Below are 23,368 nucleotides of genomic sequence, written 5' to 3'. Positions count from 1 at the left end.
ACAAACAGATTAAAGTTACCTGCAGGTGCTCGATATACACTTAATATTATGAAAGATTTTTTGTGAAAATCTAATTCTGTTGCACATGCTTCCATATGCTGTTCTAGGCAAAATTTATGAATGTCTATGTTCTTAAATTTATGACAGTTCCTGATGAATGTGGCAACTCCTCCTTTCTCCATTTCTGATCTACAAAAGTGAGATGCTAACCTAAACCCTGTAACACTTAAAAGTTCTATACCAGTGGTCACATGATGTTCAGAGAGGCAGATTATGTCAGCTGGGTTTGAAGACTCTAATTCATCTATGCATATAGTTAATTCATTAATTTTATTTCTCAGTCCTCGAATATTTTGATGCAATAAAGATAGCTGACATTTCACATTGTCTGAGTTAAAATTGGGTGGAGTTAAAATATCTGCTGACAGTTGAAAATTCTTAACCAATGGCTGTTTATGCTGATGTAATAAGCTGGAATTATGTTTTTTGATTTCTTTTTCAAACTGAAGGTTTGTCTCAGTTCTAACCTCTCTTAAAATTTGCTTTCTTTCTGTTCTCCCTACCCTAAAAAAGGGTCTTTTCTGAATCCTATAACCACTGGTATTTTACCACTCATGACAGTGCCTCCCCCCTTTAACTTTCCTGCTATTTCCCCAGCCAATTTACCCTTCCCCTTCCTGTTGAGGTGAAGGCCATGCCTAGTATAATCCCACCTACTGAGAGAATCAACATGAACCACACCAATGTGTGACCCCGCACCCGACATGAGCAGCCGTTCCAGCTCCAAGTTAACTCTCTTGACAGAAGAGTTCAAATGAGGTCGGTCATGGCGCCCAAGAACAGATACAAACTCAACACTAGTATGCTTCGATGCTGATGCAATCTTCGCCAGGTCACACTCTATACTGTACCCAGGATTTCTGTCAATACTGTTACCTGCCCCACCCACTATAACCACGGTGTCTTCCTTAGTGAAATCTTTGCAAAGTGATCCTAAATCCTCTGTCACCTGCTCCAGACCAGCACTAGGTTTAAAAAAATTGGTGACCTGGTACGGCAGTGTGTTAGTCCGTTGCTACTTGTTCTACCCTAGCTTGTGCTCCTTGTCCAATGACACCGACGTCGAAGGTATGTTTAATTATAAACAAGTGATCTTCCTTCGAATTTTGAGTACAAAGTCGTTATGATTGTTGTCCCTATTTTATTGTGAAAGTTAGGTTGTCTATATTATGTGCGCTGATTTGAACTACTAGTGACACAAGTATGAGGTGACGTAGTGGTAGTGTCAGTGGGTTGGTATACGGGAGGAGTGGAGTTTATCTCTCTGTCAAAGCATCCAGATTTTACTTCAATAGATCAGTCCACGCTATCTCTCAGCGGTTCCTTTACAAAGGGTCTCCCGTTCTTCTCCATTTGCATTGGTGGTTCACCTCTAGCGACCTATCTTTCGAGAAGGCAAACTACGACTTTCCTACATTGCTATGACTAACACTGTTTTCAGACTTGCATACAAAACGTCGGTGTCTTTTTGAGAAGGAAGTAAGCTTAGCTGAAGATGGTGTTAGAATACTGGTTAACATTTTCGTCGAGTTCAGTAACAAAGAGCAAGTAACAAGCACTTAATAAATTTTTACCTCAAAGTGTCCCTCTTCGTATTTTGTGTTTCAGACCATTAAGCGAATTGGTAGACGGGCTTGTTAGACGACGGGTGACCTATCAACTTACTACAAATTTTAACGTAAATATTATGTAATCTTAGGGATGCTTTAGTTGCAGAAATATACCACGAGAGAACGCGACTGGCGTTCGGTCTTTTGCCGTTCAACAATTCGTCACCAACCTTTCCTATTTTAAGCATGAAATAAAATTAAAAAAACTCAGTAAATTTTATGTGCATGAAAAGGACTTTGTTATGTGATGGAAATTAAATAAGACATTACAGTATAGATGATAATAACCTCAATTATTCAACTAATTTGAGTACACGTTTTAGCTTACATGCAGCTTACAGAACATCAGAACAAGAAAGGTGAATCGGAGACAGAAGAAAAGAGAATATTCTTGTTTTTCCGCACTGTTAATTACTTGCATTTACAAAGCGGACATATAGATTATAGAGCAACACGAGTGGATAAAAATGATACAAACGTCTTATCTCTCCATAAAGGAAAAAACATTTTACAAAGAACGATCTTTGAAATTGTGAATTAACATAAATCTTCGTTTATTTCAATAGTAACATTTTACTATCTTTCGAGAAGGCGAACTATGACTTTCCTGTGTTCTTACGAGTAACACTGTTTTCAAATTTGCATACAAAAACTGGAACTGGTCTAACATTACTTTGAGGAGCATCAGGACGCACCTGAATGTAATTAGCTCATACAGGATGTCCCAGGCGAATTGGTCAATATTCAGGGATATGACAGTAACGATAATTGGAAGCAGAAACGGCCAGTAAATATGGGCTCCAAAATGCATACCTAAAGCGCTATGAGCACTTATTCAGGAGAAAGGAAGCGTTGCACAGTAGGGAAGATGAACAAGTGCTCAAAGCTCTTAAGGTATGCATTTTAGAGCCCATGCTTATTTGAATTTTTGCTTCGAATGATCGCTGCTGTCATATCCCTGAATGTTGACTATTTCTCCTGGGACACCCTGTGTAGCTTATCCTTCCTGAAGATTTATGACAGTTCCAATATATCCATTTGGTATTAATGGTTTTCTTTCTCTGTGTGTTAGTACATGTTCAAATACCTTAATTTCCTTGTACAGATACATCTTTTAATAATTTATAATACCTCTGACTTCCAACTAACAAAGAGTGCTTATTCCACTGTGTATACAATTATAGGCAAAGGAAAACTGCGCGTAGGGCTTTTTACTACAACTGAATTAGATAGAGATTAACGTTAGTAACCAATCAACAGGACGGCCATGTTTATAACGTAAAAGAATTGATCAGAATTTCTGCATCCAGTTTGCCAATATATGTTAACCGCTGTGCTTCCTTCTGCGCGTGACACAAATATGCTCACCGGATAAAATATTAGTCAAAAAGTAGCACCTGTTCGGTTTGAAACATTACAGATGACGTAGAAATGGCACCAGATGCTCATGTGAAGCTCCACCACTATCGTAAGGCATGACAGTGAAGTAATATCTACGTACATATCTAAACGTGTGTTTGTTATCTGTTCTTCAGACATTTCCGAAAGAACAGACCTCATTTTTATGACACAGGAGCGGTATATAGATAATGAAAGAGAAATTTTCAAATCTCAACTGCGTATAGCCATTGCATTAAATGCAACGGCGTCGTGTAAAAATTTGTGCTGTATATGGACTCGAACACGGATGCTTTGCTTCTCTAGAATGGTTGCTTTATCCGCATTTGTTTGCTGATATGAAACTTCCTGGCAGATTAAAACTATGTGCCAGACCAAGACTCGAACCCAGGACCTTTGTATTGCGCGGGAAAGTGCTCTACCGACTTTTTTTATGTCTTCCTTGCAGAGAACAAAAGTAGTAAACACTTACTACATGAGAAAAATTTTGCAGGTGATCTGAAAACAAATATAAACTTCCAGTGTATGAAAATAAAAGACGGCGCTCTTCATAAAATAACACAGTATTAATTGAAAAGGTAAATAAAACTTAGACGACGAGGAGAAAAGAGAAGCGAAAGAAATTAGGAATACTTTCTGCGCCATGCTCCACTTTGGCGCGCCATCAGAACAACGTCCATTCTACCATTGATCATTAGAAGGGGAACGTGGAAACGTCCAGTCTTGGCTGGCACGTTTCGTTGAGATACCAGCTCCGAGGCGGGTTGGCGAAAATACTCAGTAAATAGTCCGCGAAAGCGGCCCGATAGTGTCTATGTCGGCGAAGAGTGTGGTGATATACTTGGAGGCGTGTCCAAAAGTCCGCCGGATTGACGATGTCGTCCTGGAAGAGGTAGTTGACAGCCATGCCACTGATCCATGTGATGGCGTGCCACTTAGACGATGGAAAGCAAGTCGTGTCAGGATATATCACCATGGTAGGTTGGTTGGTTGGTTTGGGGAAAGAGACCAGACAGCGTGGTCATCGGTCTCATCGGATTAGGGAAGGATTGGGAAGGAAGTCGGCCGTGCCCTTTCAGTGGAACCATCCCGGCATTTGCCTGGAGTGATTTAGGAAAATCACGGAAAACCTAAATCAGGATGGCCGGACGCGGGATTGAACCGTCGTCCTCCCGAATGCGAGTCCAGTGTTTAACCACTGCGCCAACCCGCTCCGTTCCATGGTAGGAGAAACGTGATATGGGGGTACTCGGAGGTAGAAGGCCACAATCTTCTGCACGAGGGTCCAGACAGCTGCTGCTGGCCCACACTCAAATCGATGTAAATCTGTATCTTCGACATTGCACTTGAGACACAGGGGTGAATCCACCAGCGCCGTCTTGTAGTATATTTGCAATTGACAAGAACGTACCACGACGCGGTGGTGTTGAAACGTCCCCTTAGAAAAATTAATGAATTACTGTGCTGATAAACTTCTTAAGTTATTTGATTTTCAAACAGTTGAGCAAAACTGAACGTACTCAGACATTTCTTTCTTTACTTATTCTGATCAACACTAAAATGACACAATATTTTTAGCGCAACGCAATCTGACTTTCAATAATCCCTACAAAAGAATGGCCCTGACTAACAATAACCTATACCTTTCATGAATCACTTACCTCACAAAAATCTTCGTTACTTGAACTACTGCAACACAGCCAGCGCCAATACTGCCAGCTAAATAAAAGATTCTAGCTACTGAAGGCACTAACTACTGATCGGCATAGTTAGCAAATGAAAGATTTCGATAGATAACAATGTATTTACCTTAATAATATTCGAAAGTCATCATATATATATCAGTTCATGATATACAGTATTACAAATTTACTCTTTCTGATGGACACACGTCCAGATCGTCCGCTCTCAAAATTCTGCCCTCTCTCTCCCCAGATCCACCACTGCTGGCGGCTCACCTCCAACTGCGCAACGCTACGCGCTGTTCACATCCAACTGCCCAACACTACAATAGCAAATATTCCAACAATGCAAACCAGCCACAGACTTCACACAGCACAGTCGGTGATTTTCATATAGAGCGCTACGCGGCGTTACCAACATAAAAACCTAAACAGCCTACTTACAGTGTCAGTGGTGTGGTATGGTTGGTGGAACCTGGGGGTGACGTGCTTCGACGGGGTTTCGGGGTGGGTACTTTCGGAGAAGGCGGTAGTTATCGCGGGTTATCGTCTTCCTCGGTGCATATGCAGCTGTATTCAAAAAAGAAACGGCCTATGTGCGGCAACGGACGTGGGATGTGCGCCAAAGACGTCGGTGGGTGTCTCGAAACAGGTGCGAGCTCGGTGGTCAACATTCCAGTAAACTAGCATTTTGGCTTTTCCGTAACCGGAGCGTAGTATTGGTGTAATTTGGCGTAGTCCTGGCTTTCACGTTAACCAGATCGAGGCCACCATCCCGCTTCGGTAAGGTGAGAGCTTCATAATGGACTTTTAAGATGTGTCCAGAACATATAAAATACCCGAAAACCGCCAGTAGTCTGGCTGCCATTGTCGCAGTGATGGGCAAAATCTGCGCGATGTGGGGTATCCGGACTGCCAGGTGGATATTGACGAAAGTGACTCTCTGGTACATATTCAGCGGGCGTAGTAGGTGATTTTGTATGTTGGCCCGGATGCTTTGCAGTAGTGTCTGAGAATTGATCGCCGAGGTGCGGCGAATGTATCGCGTGTACACCAAATCGAGACAGCGAAGGGTGTCCACCAGTTGAAAGGGGACGACGCTGTCTGCGGGAAGGCCGCGGCCGATATTCATGGCAGCTTCTAAGCTGGTCGTTCCAAAAATGAACAGCTTAGAAACAGAAGTGATGACAATTTCTGCAGGACCTTACCATCATTTTGCAGATAATGCTCAAGCACGTACAGTGCAAGCTGTTACTGACTTATTTGACTGATGGGGCTGCTAAGTGCTATACCACCTACTGCACTCCCCTGACTTAAGACCTCGTGAGTTCAACTCGATTTCTAAACTGACGGAAACACTTCACGGCATTCGCTTCAGAACTGCTACAAATTCGTCGGGAAATATAACGCGCCGCTCGAACTGTCAACACAACGGGCACTGCTAAGAGTATCCTACGACTTCCACATCGCTGTAACGGGTTATACACAATGCTGGTGACTACTTTGAAGGACAGTAAAATTTTTGAAACACGTATCTATTTTGTACGAGCTGTAAATAAATAGTTACTACTATTAAAGTTCCAACCTTCGTATTTTAAAACAACGTGAACCACCAGTTTTTCAGAATTCTCCACCGACTTGGAGTAGCTCTGCGTGCTGAGCCGTTGAGGTAGCAGTCCCTGGATTCTGGAGGTAAGATGGTTTGAATGCATCCGCCAGCAACCTTGAAAAACTTACTCTCTCTCTCTCTCTCTCTCTCTCTCTCTCTCTCTCTCTCTCTCACACACACACACACACACACACACACACACTTACAACCCAAACTGAAAGGTTACAATTTTATCCGAATTCCACAAGCAATCCTTAAATGTATGTATGAAATACTGACAAGAGTATTAACATGTTCGAGGGAAATTCTTGATTCCTGTGGACCGGCTCCGTAAGTAGCTGAACTGATTGTCTTCTGTATGTAGTACAGCCAAAGTATATGTTGTAGACTTCCTGGTTCACCACACAGCCGCAGATTGGTCATGGCATGGCATGGATTGTATAGAGATGTCGGTAATAGCTGTGGTAGAGTTTCAAAATAGCAGTGGTCCTTACGAACTGTCCCTTGTTTCTATGGCAGTTGAATTGCATGTCATATTCCACTTACCAGCGTACCAATGAGCCTTGATAAATGTGTGGGGATTTGTTTCTCTTGTGCAGACTCCAGTCTCTCCCGTCTTGTTCCAATTTGGTGTTGGCCTTGTCTCTGACTACTGTAATTAGATCATCCGCTAGAACGCGTCGCTCATGTATCTCGTTCCTTGCCGTGTTCTTTGCTAATTGGTCGGCTTTCTCATTCACCAAAATCATAGTGTGCCTCTTGGAATATACAAGTGACAAACACTGTACCGTTTCTTCGCAGCTTTGATACAGCAGCAGCTGTTTAGTATGATAAGTAGCAACTCTCTCTGCAGTTACCATCTTATGTTAATGTTTGCACCGCGGAAAGCGAACCCGTTATTGCTACAGTACAGTTTTCTGTGACGGTATTGCTGTATTTTAGTACTCTTTCAATGACTAGGGGTTCAGCCATGCAAGCGGACACCTTTTTGATAGGCTAAATAATCCACTCTTCTTGTTTTTTTATGTCTGCATGGGCACAGCCGACAGATTCATCGTATTTAAACTCCTAGGTACACACACACACACACACACACACACACACACACACACACACACACACACAAACACACCCTCCACGTACCCATTTTTGGAGAATGCTTTCTAAATTGCTGATATTAATTACCGGATCCTTAGAGAGGTGCACATTATAGCGCACGTCCAATACCTGGTTAATATTTTCAAACTGTTGCTCAAATGGCTCTAAGCACTATGGGACTTAACACCTGAGGTCATCAGTCACCTGGACTTAGAACTACTTAAACATAACTAACCTAAGGACATCACACACATCCATGCCCGAAGCAGGATTCGAAACTGCGACCGTAGTAGCAGCGCGGTAAAATGTTGCCAAAGTAGGGTAGCAGTTGTGTTCTTGGAATGAGTCTCTTGTACTGGCTTAGCGTTAAAAGTGACTCCTCAAGTGGTGGTGTTAATTTATGGGTCCAGAATCTGTTGGTGTAGCATCTCACTCTTAGGTCACAAATCGTGTATATAATCTCATCCCCAAATTGTTGTTCGTGTTTCAGAATAAATTTCCTGTTGACGTATTTCCTACATAATGATAAGGGTACTTCCATTGTTAACTGATTCTTCTGTCATTTCTGATAGAAATACATCATCATAAAAGAAAAATCACTATATTGCTTGCGTTCTACATGGTTAATTTATTGAGCTAACCGGCTTTCGGATTACAAGGCCATCATCAGACTTAAACAGACTATTGTCGAGAAACAGATGAAAATTTCTGTAAAACAACAGTGGAAAAGATGTTACACTTCTAGACTGAGGCACAAGTAAAAGGAAATGACATCTTTGAAAGTATGGTGATAATGCATTTTAAAAGGTAAAAAGTTGAACAATAAGTAAATATAAAGGGAACATTAACGCTGAACTCGAAAACCGTGCCTATATAACAGATTACATTAATAAACAAACCGAGTAAAGTAAAATAAAGTTAGTACTAGATGGGGCAATTTCAAGAGGTATTAAACATGGAAAGTGATACAGAAACCAATTAAAAGAAGGAATTAACAAATACAACTACAGAATATATCGATTATTAGGCAAACTCAGTCAAATAAAAAGAAGTCAATAAATACAGAAAAATGGAGAAATATGAAGGAATAGACAGTGTAGGAAGTAATGGGAAACTGGGGGGATTATGAGAAGTTCAGAAAAGGAGAAGTGTTAAACTGTTTGGCCGTTTAAGATTAGCTCATGACTGTGGGCAAGATGTTTGCTTGTTTCCAGGGCTTCCAGTAAAATGAGATTTTCCCTTTGTTTGCTAAATGAAGGAAATGAGACTGTGACTGGTAGTTGTGGCCCTCACTCAGTACATGCTCAGCCAATGTGCAGTTAGAGTTCTGCAGTCTCCAGCTGCGTTCATGTTCAGCCAGCCTAGTTGCTATGTCTCTGCCTGATTGACCAACACAAAACTTATCGCAGTCATGACGAGTAATTTTATATACCACACTGTTGTCTAGTAACTGAGTTTTATCTTTGCCACTGAAAATTGCATTAGCACCACACCGCCAATGATGTCATTTAGTATATGATTGTGCCTCCATCTAGACGTGTAACACCTTTCTCAGTGTTGTTTGCAGACGTTGCAACTACTTCGGCGACAGTAGTCCATTAGAGCCTGATGATAGTCTTGTAAGCCGAAAACCGGTTAACTCAGTAAATTAATCCTACAGAACATAAGCAAGATGGCACTTCCACTGTTTCGACTAATAGTGCGTTCATCAGAGTGAATCTTTGAGCTCCCAATCACAGTGCTTTGAATTGACACCCGTCGCGTGTCTACAGAAACTGCATGGAAGCTACGCCATACACCATGTAGGGGTAATCTAAGTAACGTCGCAGGCGCACACGATGCATACGTAAAGCTATCAGAATTGACGCCCACGCATTGCCTGCTGTGGCACGAAGTATATTCAGATCGCTTTCACAATTCGCCTTGATGTGGTCTATGTGTTGGGACCATCGTTTATCTATAATAAGGCCTAGATATTTAACATACTCCCTAAGGGTAAGTACCTAGGTGTACTAATTCAATCGTTTTAATCCCGCGTCGTCAGTAGGTGCTTACTGCTGACTTACTATATGCAATTTCAAATCCGTTCACCTGCAGCTAGTGTCCGAAGTTGTGTATTGTAGCATAAATACACAAATCGTCGTCGTATTAAAGTACTCTAATCCTTCCTGAGAGTATATTTTGGCGGTCGCTTGTATAAATGTTGAACAAGGTGGATAATACTGGCCCCAGTGCCACCCATGTACGGGTCGGCCAAGATATGATAGTGCCTTGATTCGAAAACATTACTAACCTCCTTTCTGTAGTATGGAAATAAATCTGCAGACAAAATATGTGGCAGCTGCATGTTTCTCTGTTTTCGGTTAAATCTTTGCAAGTCACCTTATAAAGTATTTATAAATTATACAATGATTTTTTTTCGAATTTTCACAGACAAACGAAGAGTGGGAAATGGACAAATGGCCTCAAACTGACCAGCCTGAGGTCGATTTTTGAAAACAAAATTGCTTGGATGTAATCAGGGCAATTAAGAAAAACGTAATTATTCATTTAAGAGAAAATTTAAATACTTCACGAAACAATTTAGCTGTGTAAATGAAGTGTCAAAAAGTACCCCTCTGAACGCGTAACTATTTATCTCATAAAAAGTTTCACTCGTGTGATATTTAACAGTCAAAATGGTTTCTTTCGCGTCAAGTACTTAATTCAGGATATTTCGTTACCAGAAGATGCTACGAAAACAAATGATATGTCAATTTTATCATGATTTCTGAAGAAAACATGAAAATAAAAGAAACTGAAAAAAATCGCTGAAGTTTTTTGTGAAATGATTTGTCTAAAGGTAAGGAATTAAAAATATGTTAGAGAAACATTTGACGTTCCCTTTAATGGTGCTCGAAATCATATACAACCACCGAGGTGAGTCAAAAGTTTCTCTAAACCCTTTATGGTTCTTAATTTTAGAGAAATCATTTCACAAAACATTTGACTGACTTTTTTTCAGCTTTTTGTACGCGTTGCTTAAATCCGTATACAATTTCATTAATTATTTATTCGTGGGAAAACATATCTGGACGTCCATTATGAGGTGTGATAACATTTATATCATCTCCTGCCTGCGCCGGAAGACTGGTTGAAAACTGGATATTACTTAAGGAGGCTCCACGTACTGTTCCAAAACCTTTTAATCACACGCTGAAAACTTCTTGTGCGCACATGACGACAACAATATTAGTCTGTATGAATCGGCTAGCACGGTGTCTTTCCTTTTCTTTAAAACTGGCACGATACGTATTGTTCTCGTGTCTGGTATCTTATATCTATCCTTTCACAATTTGTCTAAAATGTTTACCAGCGTCTGTTTGGCCCTTGAGGGCAAGTACAGAATCATGCGATGGCATGTGTTATCCAGCGAGGAGGCTGTACATTCGGATAATGTGGTGGTTATTTCTAGCACTGTTATGTAGAAAGGCTGTACATTCGGATAATGTGGTGGTTATTTCTAGCACTGTTATGTAGAAAGGTTGCATAATCATCGGTTTTTACTCGGTCGGTCACAGTCACGCTCTCTACCGCTGGCGGGGTTAACTCTGACAATACTTCCTCTGTCACTAGATAGTTTGTCAGTGTAGAGGGCCATGCATCCATAGCATTACAGAATACTCGTATTTGTTTCGATATTTTCTTTGAGTTTTGATGATTTACTTATTACAGTCTTCCGCCCACCTGCATCTTTTCTTTTTCTTTTCCTCAAGCCTGATACGCTTTAAACCGAACTGAGTTTTGCTCCGTACTCACTATTTTATTAGCTCTTGGTGCTTAGATCCCTTCCGAAATTGTTGCCTGAATTCCTCATCCCACCATGGAGCTACCTTCCCCTTCCTTCACCTTACGTGCGTTATGTATGCTATCGTTGCCACCGTGGCATTTTTGACAATATGTACCACCCCTCCGCGTTATTACTCTACATCTGTGGACTCAGTATATTAAGATTTTTTGCATCTTCCCCCTCATAATGTTTCTTCAAATGACCATTTTAATAATCCAGACGTATTGTCAAACACTTCGACATTAATTCCTATCATTGTCATACTGGAAATGTATCGTAAAGTGTCCCGAACACCATGTGTCTTGCAGAACCTACCATATGTCAAGGATGGTCGGCCCAGTGGACGCTAGAATCACATCTACCGCCGGCTGGACTTAATCTGGTGATGATATTTTAGCCGCATAGCCGTCATTCAGAATTACCAAGTTACTTTCGTGCAATGCATCAAGCACGGGTTCGTCTGCCTGGTCTGTTCTACGCTTCCCCACTTTGTACCAAGACCATTTAACTCTCCCGTGATAATTGGCGGGTATCTGATCTTGTCCAACAGTGTAGGGAAGGCGTGTTTGCTGCTGCTAGTTCTTGGGACTCGGTATACTACTACAACGGATGTTTCAGTGTTTTTTGTTCGTGTTCTAGTAGCACATACCTCGAAGGGGTTATTTCCAGTCGCTTTCGGGAAGACAACGGTTCAAATCCGTTTCCGGCCATCCTCATTTAAGTTTTCGTGATTTTTTTCTAAATCGCTTGAGGCAAATGTCGAGATGGTTCCGGTGAAAGATCACAACTGATTTCCTTTCTTATCTTTCGCTAAGCCGAGCTTGTGCTCCGTCTCTAATGATCTCGTTGTCGACGCGACGTTAAACAATAGTCTTCCTTCCTTCGTTTCCATTATCTGTAGGTAGTTGGTTGAATTCCGCTCCATCTTTGATTAGAATTTCAACACCCTCATCTGTCTTTACGGATCTATTTCTGGCATAAATAATTTCTCTTCCATCTATAGCTACGTTTCTACCAATATTGTAATATGAATTTTATATTCCTTCAAGAAATAGCACAAGTTTCCCCTGTTAGAAGATGCAGACTGGACGATCCAAATAAAACCCTGTCCAGTTTTTTTTTATCCATTATATTGTACAATATTAACGAAATGTGCCTCAGTCACTCTCGCAATACTTTTTTCGAATCCTTTTGGAGTGGTGATGGATATAGCGCATTTCACTTAGATTGTCAGTAAGGTTTACACTAACAAATGACACCGGTCGGAATTGGTTCTGTACCATCGAGAGTTTAGGGATCGGTATCCCGTAGTACAAGTCTGCATCTACATCTACTTCTGTACTCCGCAAGTCATCTTACGGTGTGTGGCACAGGATGTATATGTTGCAGTGCCACTCATAAACTTTGAGAATTTTCGAATATTTTTTCAATCCAAATAGTCAGTCTGTCTTTTTTCCACAGACTGAAGTAAAAAATTATTTTGTTTCAAAATTTCTTGTAATGTTAGTTTGTTTTTGCGTTGCAACAGGCAACAATTTTCTTTTGGGAAGTATTTCATCATATTCTAGGCTAAAATAGAGATGTCTAACATTATTTTGAAAATTTTACTGACATTTGAAATTATTACTAACTGACAGTGCTATCAGACGTTGAGATGACCTTGAGGTCCCGATTTTTGCGACGCCGCTATAGTACAGCGTCAGCTGTAGTAGAAGTCGTAATTGTAGTACTGCCTACGTCTATAAAATTTTAAATGTAGACAGTGGCAACGTCAGGAGAAATGAACATAGCCGGCGTTTAAATTAAGACAAGAGGTTACAATGTAAGAACGAAATAATTATGAGTAATACAAGAAACTCACTTCTTTTAATAATATAGTTTAAAATATTCATGATCTCAGTTGGATTTCGTCGTAGTTCATTGGACAGGCATTATGTACATGCTTATGCGGTTGGTTTTACTCATCAGTGCATAATGGAAGCATACAGCTGTTCAGAATCAATAAACTCATGTTCGAAAATACCCAAAATACACTGAAGTGATAAAAGTCAGCCGGCCGGTGTGGCCGAGCGGTTCTAGGCGCTTCAGTCTGGAACCGCGCGACCTCTACGGTCGCAGTTTCGAACCCTGCCTCGGGCATGGATGTTTATAGTGTCCTTAGGCTAGTTAGGTTTAAGTAGTTCTAAGTTCTAGGGGACTGATGACCTTAGATGTTAAGTCCTGTAGTGCTCAGAGCCATTTGAACCATTTGATAAAAGTCATGGGATACCTCCTAATATCATGTCGAATCTCCTTTTGCTCGTCGTCGTGCAGCAGCTCGACGTGGCATGGGTTCAGCCAGTTGTTGGATGTCCCTGCAGAAATAATGAGCCATGCTGTCCCTACAGCCGTCCGTAACTGTGAAAGAGTTCCCAGAGCAGGATTTAGTGCACGAACGAACCTCTAGATTATGTCCCATAACTGTTTAATGAGATTCATATCGGGTGATATGGACGGCCAAGTCATTCGCTCGAATTGCCCAGAATGTTCTTCAAACCAGTCACGAACAGTTGTGGTTCGGTGACATTGCTCATCGTTATCCATAAAATTCCATCTTTGAACGACTACAAACGGTAGCTAAGTCAATGATCGGTTCACTTGTACTAAGGGCCCAGTCCATTCCATGTAAACACAGCGCACATCCTTATGGAGCCACCACCAGCATGAACAGTGCCTTGTTAACATCTTAAGTCCATGAATTCGTCGAGTCTGAGCCACACTCGAACACTACACTCTGCTCTTATTATCTGAAATCGAGACTCATCTGACCAGGCCACGGTTTCCAGTCGTCTAGCGTCCAACCGATGTGTTCAGAAGCCCAGGAGACTCTCTGTAGGCGATGTCGTGCTATTAGCAAAGGCACTGGCGTCGGTCGTCTGCTGCCAAGCCCATTAACGCCAGATTTCGCCGCACTATCCTAACGGATACGTTCGTCGTACGTCCCACATTGATTTCTGAGACTAATTCACACAGTGTTGCTGGACTGTTGAAACTGACAACATTACGCAAAGGCCGCTGCTGTCGCTCGTTGAATGAAGGCCATCGGTCACTGCGTTGTCCGTGGTGAGAGGTAATGTCTGAAATGTGGTATTCTCGGCACATTCTTGACACTGTGTATCTCGAAATATTGAATTCCCTAACGATGTCCGAAATGGAACGTTCAATGCATCTAGCTCCAACTACCATTCAACGTTCATAATCGGTTAATTTCCGTCTTGCGGCCATAATCACGCCGGGAACCTTTTCAGGTCAATCGCCTGAATACAAATGACAGTACTGCCAATGCACCTCCCTTTTATACCTTATGTACGGACTACCAACGGCATCTGCATAAGTGTATATCGCTATCCAACGACTTTTGTCATATCACTGTATAAATGAGTATTTGAATTACACATGATTCGTTAGATCATTATTTTATGCTGAGGGCTACAGGGGAGCACTTCTATTTTATCGGCCTGTTTAGTTCGCAGCTTTTACCGCCATTCATGTCTTTTTGTTTCAGATATTTTGAACAAATTTTACCTGCTTCCAGCAGTAGCTAGCTAATGAGAACTGTACCATTCCGATCGTGGGGTGGAGGATTCGTTTAGAAGTTTTCCGTTTTTTGTTCGAGTAGTTTATCCACCCAAGCAACGAAGGCCTGTAAACAGTGGAAACAGGCTACCTGAAAATAGTTGTATTCGAGTTATTTGGTGACACTTCCAGCTCTCCATAGCCGAAATGAAATTCTTACTTGATAATTTCAGGAAATGAGAAAATAGCTATTGAAACTATTAATCCAGAGTTCTCAGAAAAAAATTCAGATGTCAAAATTCCCTTGGTTTCGTACACACAAAATATTAACATTTCACACGAATGGTATTCTTTCCCTAGTACCTGGCCAAGTTCAGACTCTAAATTGTATTTGAAATTCCTTTAACTACAGTTTTGTCTGCATTACACATCGTCCAGACCAGTCAGAGGTATTTTTGATTGCATAAATGTGAACAGCGTAACGCTCTACTCGACACGCAAATACTAAATACGGTTGGCGGGAAAAAGAAAAGAATCTCACGAAACCATAACAGATGAGGCAAATAATCATCTGATATTCAAACGAAAGTTAATTTTTCTACAGTGCGGATCTATCCCGACCAAAGTCTCTCTCTCGATAGCTTATTGTTTCTCCACACACAGCCATTCGAGGCTTACGCTCACGGTTGCAGCTACCGTCACAAGTCAACACGTGGGGTGGCTCTAACAGACTGATCGAATGCCATCTGCAGACTGACTAACACTGACTCTGAATACACTACTGGGGTTGCTTATGTGCCCTCAATGCGGGTGGCAAACGAAAACTTCGATTTTTGATCGCTAACACACCCAACTCTGTGCTTGAAAATAACCCTCCTGCTACCTTAAATTTATAATGACTTTCCAAATTTGTGTTATATCTGCCCCCTGAGTTTTTCTTACGGCAGACATACGTTTAAAGAACTTTTTATTTAAATCTTGATTCTACATTCCAATAAATACAGCTAGTACGGTTTTTGAAACAGAAATTTCAGTAGTCATTATCCTCCGAATTGTGCCTTCTTTCACCGCTGTATGATTTAATTATACATTAATTCTCTTCAAAACTGGTATATATTTATCATATTATAACCAGGATATGGTGCTGAAATATCTATGTAACAACTTATGTCTAATTGGTAGATAATCTGTGACATTATACATTATTCTAATCCAAAATTTCGATTCCTTGCAAAATCTGGAAAATATTAAAGATAACGGAAAAAAACCCCAGAAAATATTTTTATACTACTACAAATTTAATACAAAAATTTCGCCTTTGTAGTTTTAAATTTAGTACACCTAAAACTTTAGTAAAAACATCGATTTTTGTGGGAGCTGTTGATCTCACATACAAGAATTATATTCGCGTTTGCGAATAAGTTGGAAGTCCAGCAACACTTTATTGGTGTCAATAAAAATTTGTGCCGGACAGGGACTCGAGCCCAGATTTCCCACTTTGCGAGTCGTCACCCTAAACGCGTCGGTTACCAGAACATGCTTCCCATAGGACCCAAACTTCCATACGTCACCGTTTTGTCTACCTTTTATACTAGCACAGAGACTGTGAATTCCGGACGGGGAGGGACGTATGATTATAGCCACGACCTTATTTTTAGGCATGAAGATCTATATTGCAGTGCCTGTGTTGGTTCGATGTACTTTGCAATGTCCTTCAGGCATCCATGCATGCATGTCTGAAGGACGCTGCAGAGAACATCGAACCAACACAGTCACTGCAATACAGGATGAACTGATACAGTTCAAACTCTGGATTAATTAATTTTACATCTATCTAAACCATTTTAGTAACAAATCACATTATTTTGCGTTATAAAAATTTTTGATGTGCTGTTGCGGAGTCCTGTGCTTCATACTCGGGCAAGCAGTGTGCATACTTGTTCCAGCAAAGGAAATGAGGGGATGAGAGGGGATCTCTCACTCTCTCAGGCACCCTGCACCTGTCGCTAGCTGCACAGTTCACATGCTTTCCCACACGAACTCGTGTAACGGAGAACTGCACCTCTTTCTTTATATGATACACAATTTTGTGCGTCATACTTTTCGCAGGCTTAACGATTTCGTGACTCATTGTCAAAAAATTTTTTTGTCTTAAGAATCTCGTGCTAACAGTGTTTGGGTCAAAATGGCCTTCGTAATTTCTGTGTGTCGAAATTGTCTGTCTGATTCATACTTCGAGGAAGATTTCGGTTTTTAAGCTAAGAAAATAGTGACTGTATGCTCCCTTTAATATTTCTTTGCAGCAGTTAAAAGCTGATTTTGAAAGAGCCGCACAGAAGTAATGACTGACTAGAACGTACAGTGAAACTTTATGACAAATTAAAACTGTATACCAGACGGGGAATGGCGCTTCATTCGTGTATCAATAACTTGCGTAGATTTTTATCTCGAGCAATGGTACAGCATTAGAGCACTCTCACTATGCACTGTCTGCAGTAAAGGTCTCTGGCCGGGGTGTGTAAATGCACCTTTCTGCAAAATATTTTTGATATCAAACTGAAGACATTTACGAATCTAAAAGCAGTACGTACCTACTGGCAACAGATCAGTCTTTTGCAACGATACATGTTTCAGTTTGTAGTGGGGCACTTGAATTTGAGAAGAATGGGACTCACACTACTTCAGGTGAATTGTGTGATGCTTTCCCAAAAAGACTGCGACCTCTTCTGTCTCCCATTTCTTCAAGTGCTTTAGCTCTCCGTCTTTAATGACCTTGAAAGAGAACAGACGTTAAAAGCAATCCCTCGTTTAATCTAGATCAAAAAGGATTTGTGTCACTAAACAGCACCTACAATCTAGATTCACTTATTGAGACATCTTCCCTGTTATTCCACTAGACCCGCGAGAAGAATGTTTGTCAGTGCTATGCTGAAAGTGTTTCGTAAATAGTGTAACAATTTTATCCTGTGATACGAGTACATTTTCGGAGTACATCTTGCATGAATCCTCAGAAAATCGTCTCTTCCAGAAGAGAGAAAGAGATGAAACTTGGGGAGGGGGGATTTTCTGCGTTAACGCCTCATAAATGCAGTATATACGGACTGAACTGTAGAAGAAGGAAGATTATTGTTCCGGTGGGAAGGTGATTAGTGACCATTTTTTAATGAGAGTGGGAAAGAGGAGCTGAGAAATAACGGTAGTGGGCGAATTTTGAGAGATGAAACGAGCTCTCGACGAAAGACTGTGGAAGAATAGGTACAGATGAGAGGTGGCGCAGGAGGAGGAGTAATACGGGGCATGGAGTGGAGCTTTTAATTAGTGGAAGATGGAAGAGAGGAAGATATCGACAAACTTCAGGGAAAAGTCATGACCTGGTACTTAGAAGAAGTGGAGTTTCTAAGTCCCAGCAGAAGTGGAGTTTGATGAAGTGCTGGTGGTATAAGGAGGTGAATGTCAGTGCAAGTCAACGGAGTAGATCATCTTGAGTTTACGGTGCGTAACTGTTGAAGTGAGGTTCATAAAACTTTGTCCTGAGTGCCGAAGGAAAGTTGAAACAAGTGGCTTTTCGTGTAGGTAAGGGAGTTCAATACAGTCGGAGGGAGCATTTCTTGTTGTTGCGAGGTATATTGCCTGTTAATCTAACAGTTTTGAGCCTTTTTCGAGGTTATCGCGATCCTAAAGAGAATTGGGTACGTCAGTGTAGCGGCTTCCGTTTAGGAAAAGACTTTTCCATCTTCGGAACCAGGCGCTAGAGAAGCAGAAGAAGGGCATACAAGTAGGGAATCACTGTCGGATTGTCCCCAAACATGTTATAAACAGTTTCTTACCACAAGGTCACTGATAACGTAAGACTTACGGGGTGTGATGTTACACCTAAGACAATTGCATGTGGTATATTCAAGTGAACCGCCCCCCCCCCCCCCCTCCCACTCCCTCTCTTCTCCTGAAGAAACGCTGCCATGCTCACGCACGTATGTGGTACATTGAAAGTCAGGATGTAACACGATAGCAGCCATGTCATCGCCCACAGCTATAGGGCGGGTGTGTGTGTTACATTCAAGGTCAGGATATAAGCTTATACATCATGGGAAATTTCATAACGTAAAATCTGTGAGAATATGAAGATCACCATCCCATCTTCTGTCTGGAGCAATGTGATTGAAGTACCCCTCCCTCTTTTATTACTAGAGAAAATCTGTGGGCTTTGTTACTCTTGTTCTGTATGTTTTAGTGTGAAGAATGCAAGCGGCAGAGTTATCCTACTTAAAAATGGTACGACAATTTGACATTGTATTGTGCGGCTGAATTACTATAATTTTATGACATCATGGCATATTCTCTAAAATGATGGACTATTTTGAAAACCTTGACCAGTAAGATGGGAAGACTCCAACATATTCATTACAAAGTGTGTCACTGTTTCTAAATTTAGTTCTTGGGATTCATTTAATGTTTTGCATTTCGAATTCTGCATCATGACAGGAAATTTTACTCCATCCTTTCCTCTATGCTGATTGTTTGTGGCAGTATGTTATCCTGATTAAAAACCATAATTAATGGTCCAAAATGGACACCTTCAAATTTGTCATCTTAATTAACACAATTAACAGAAAAATATTGGGGATTTTTTTCTAAGCGCTCATAAGCTTGCACACAATTATTTTTTCCTGAAACACGTGCATAAATAAGAGATGTTTGAATATTTAACGACTTCTGTAATGTATTATTTAACAACAAGTATCTTCCTGCTTGTACTTTCTGCAAGCTCACTGATGAAAGACCACATCCCTCCATTACTATTTACTGGTATCTTGGATGGTTGAGGAGAGACTGCCGTGATCTGAAACACACTACCATGTCCCTACCATCCACGAAAATCCTTCACTCCCCACGTTCTCTTTGGACCAATACCAACGGGACTCCCCCCTTGAGAGTTGGTACGCCACTCTCTCACTTTAACAACACTGCCAGTCAGATTAATATTCATATTTCAGGTCAAGATCTCGGTGTTACCCAGTACTGCATTTGGTATGAGTGGTTTATGACTTTTTAAATGAGGAAATTGTGGGCAGAATGTTCATATAACTGCATTGTAGCCTGTAGAGAACTGGTATCCGAGGGGCTGTAGTGGAGACGACAGAGAACAGGGAAATATATGGATTGCAGGCTATAAATGCGATTTCCAATGATCTGGCTGTGCGAGTGATTTTGGGAAGTAGCGTTTTGTGAGTTGTACCTGCAGAGGGACTTCAGGCCCTGGCACTCCCCTCTTCCCTCTTAGGGTCTGAGCAGGAGGGCGCCGGTTCGCAAAACATTTTACCTGGGCTAGGCAGCAGACAACTAGGAAGGTGGCCAGTCAGCGGAAAGTGGATGGAGGAAGACATTTAAGAGAGAGTGCTATAATCTGAGCTTTTGTGCAAATAGTGAGACGGTCATAAAACTCCAAGCATTGAAATGTTACAAGCTTGGATGATGCCAGGAAGCCAAGAGATTCTTTTAGTAAGCAGCAAAAACATATATTTCATGGGCACGACTAAGCTTAACAACCTTCTTTCAGAAGCTGGAAATGGTTTGCTTGGAAAGATTAGATCTCTCTGTAAATGAGGGACTGTGGTCCCATCTATGTAGACATTTTTTGCCGAAACATAGCCATGCTTACCGTGAGAACAAAGCCTCTCTTGTATAAAATCTTCTTTTTCAGCAAGAGAGATTTTTATTCGCTGATTGGCTCCTCTCAGAATATGGAAAGCAGTGACTTGCTCCCCAGGGTGGGAACCCCTGTGTCTGAATTGGCTGCCAGGCCAATAGAACAGCCAAAAGGGAAGGTTCAATGAATAGAGGATATTTCTATTGGTTTTCTACAATATGGAGCGTTTTTTTCCTTATTTGGCTCCTGTACCGAGGCTTTGTGGAAAGTGATTGTGATTATTTGCCTTCTTTGTGTTTGTGGTCCTCCCCTGGTGGAGAGATTGAGGTCTTTCCCTAGTGGGTGACTTTTGGTCTGCAACTTGTGGTGTACTAAGAGCCAGTGGCAGTTTCCAACTGTGCCGATACTAGACCTGAGTATCATCTCGGACATATTGTGTTTCACGAGGGTGAATGTACTCTTCCTGAGTCGGCTGTATGAGGTTTCACAATTCCTGCACGCACAGTCATGCCTGTGAATCAAACTAGTTTGGCCAGACCAGCTATTAGGTGCACCTCACACTGAAATCTGACGGGATTTCAGGGCTCTGATGGAGAATTCTCCGTGTTCTAATAATCAGAACGCCAGTCCGCGTGGCTCATAAATTTTCGTGGGCGCGTCAGAATATTACAGGTGCCGCAGCGCGCTTCTCGCCCACAGCGTGCTGTATTCTGCTGCCGCCAGAATCAAAGTGAAAGGGTACAGTATTGCTGCACTGATGTAGGGTTGTTAAATGGTATTTACAGCTCCCTGTTCTCTGGTGAACTATTGTTTGTGGTGTACTTGATCTCAGTTGACTCCATTTGAATAGAGTTGGGCCTCACAGTAGAATCATGTAAATTGCGTTGTAGAAGGGATGAATTTTGGGGAGAATTGGTCTAGTTTCCACCCCAATGAACGCTTTGCCAATCAGGCACCATCAGTATATGTGTCTGACATGTGTGTATTAAAATTAGCACATCGTCGTATTGTCAGATTTACTATAATTTAATTGTTATATCCTAGCCAGTAATGCCACCCGAGCCCGCTGCCAAAAGGTTGGCAGCATCAAAGTCCGGACGCCGTCCGCATAAGCAGCGCCATCGAGACAGGAAATCGCCGCAAGTCTGCGCGCGCCACCGCTGACTTCTGGCTTCTTAAGCGCTGGAGTCGCGAGCGCTAGGACAGTTCTGTATTCGCCGCTCAGTTGTATACTCGCCACCGAATTGTGTACTTGCTAGTCAGTTGTGTGTTCATCGCAGCAGAGTTGTTGTTTGTCGTCAGCCGACGCTGGCCTAGCCGCTCCGACTCGAACTAGACAGATTTCTGTAGACACGGAGTTCACTACTGTGTTGCTGTATCTTCGTTAATAAAGATAAGTACAGACTTTTATTTAATCAGAGTGTTTGGGTTTTCATCTTTCTGTTCACTGTTCCAGCGGACCGGTCGGCCCGCTATTAAAAGTGTGGCGGTGACTTCGTAAGCCGTTTCTACAGCGAATTGCTTGTCGCTACGAACGCCGCCACAAAATTAATAAACTCATGGCGTTTTCTCTAAGTATTGCAAACACATACGTGAACGCGAGTTACTTTAATGTTTAACAAATTCCACAATGCATTGCTCAATAACAAATACGTTCTTACTAAAGTACCAAGACTCAGCATCCCTTCATTATTAGTGTGTGGCATCACTATAAGGATACCTCAGAGACGTCTGACACTATAGGATTATAGTACATTTGTAAGAAACTGCAAAAATGTCCGAGTGTGTACACCCACAACACATCGCTAAATTTCTGCTGTAAGCAAATTTCCCCACAGACGTAAGATGGGAATAGCATAGACAAGCACTTTATAAAAATACCAATCAAAATCGTTTGTCTAATCGTCTCTGGTGTGACGTACTAGGTAACTGGCTGAGAAGAAATTACTGCAAGCTCAAACAATCGCCAAATGGCATGTGCCAACAGGCGTCAGGTATGCTACGGCCGAACGTTAACTTCCTTTAACTCTCTCCTTCTGTGCTCTGTCCTTTCTCTGTGAGCCGCAAGCTGCCAGAGATACCAGTAACACCCACGATTACAATTATCACTCGCTGGCATGAAAGAGGAAGCGATGAGACGACACCTGCCGAAGCGACCACCTCCCAGCGGACACAAAGCACAGGCAGCCTTAAAACGATCTAAAAATAATTATCTATGAGCTGACGGATTAGTCCATACTATCTTCTTGTGTAAGTGTTTGTGTTTAATCAGCATAGAGTTTCTTCTGCGTGTTTACGATTATTGCCTTTGTCGTCTCTAACTCGTTCTTGTTGACAGACCAAAAAGTTGTATGTTACTCTTATGACTCGAACATTACAGCGGATAACTGCTAACAACTGTGAAAAAACCTAATTCATACATGTCTTTGCAACTAGAGGTAAGAATACAACTTCAATTGTGCAGCTAATTCAAGACTCATTTTTGAGGGTGCTTACTCTCTCGTAATCGTTGTATACATTTTAGTGTAACATACCATGAATGATACCGAAAAAAAGACCACTCGAAAGTCGGAATCATTTTTCCAGAAAAATGGCATGTACGTGACAAGTAATTCGAACTTTAGACCGTTTTGGACAGGTAATCTAATTTATGTTACGGTGGTTTGGTTCAAATGGTTCAAATGGCTCTGAGCACTATGGGACTCAACTGCTGAGGTCATCAGTCCCCTAGAACTTAGAACTAGTTAAACCTAACTAACCTAAGGACATCACAAACATCCATGCCCGAGGCAGGATTCGAACCTGCGACCGTAGCGGTCTTGCGGTTCCAGACTGCAGCGCCTTTAACCACACGGCCACTTCGGCCGGCTACGGTGGTTT

The sequence above is a fragment of the Schistocerca americana genome, chromosome X (assembly GCF_021461395.2).
Source record: "Schistocerca americana isolate TAMUIC-IGC-003095 chromosome X, iqSchAmer2.1, whole genome shotgun sequence".
NCBI lineage: Eukaryota > Metazoa > Arthropoda > Insecta > Orthoptera > Acrididae > Schistocerca > Schistocerca americana.
Note: the sequence above shows the minus strand (reverse complement) of the source record.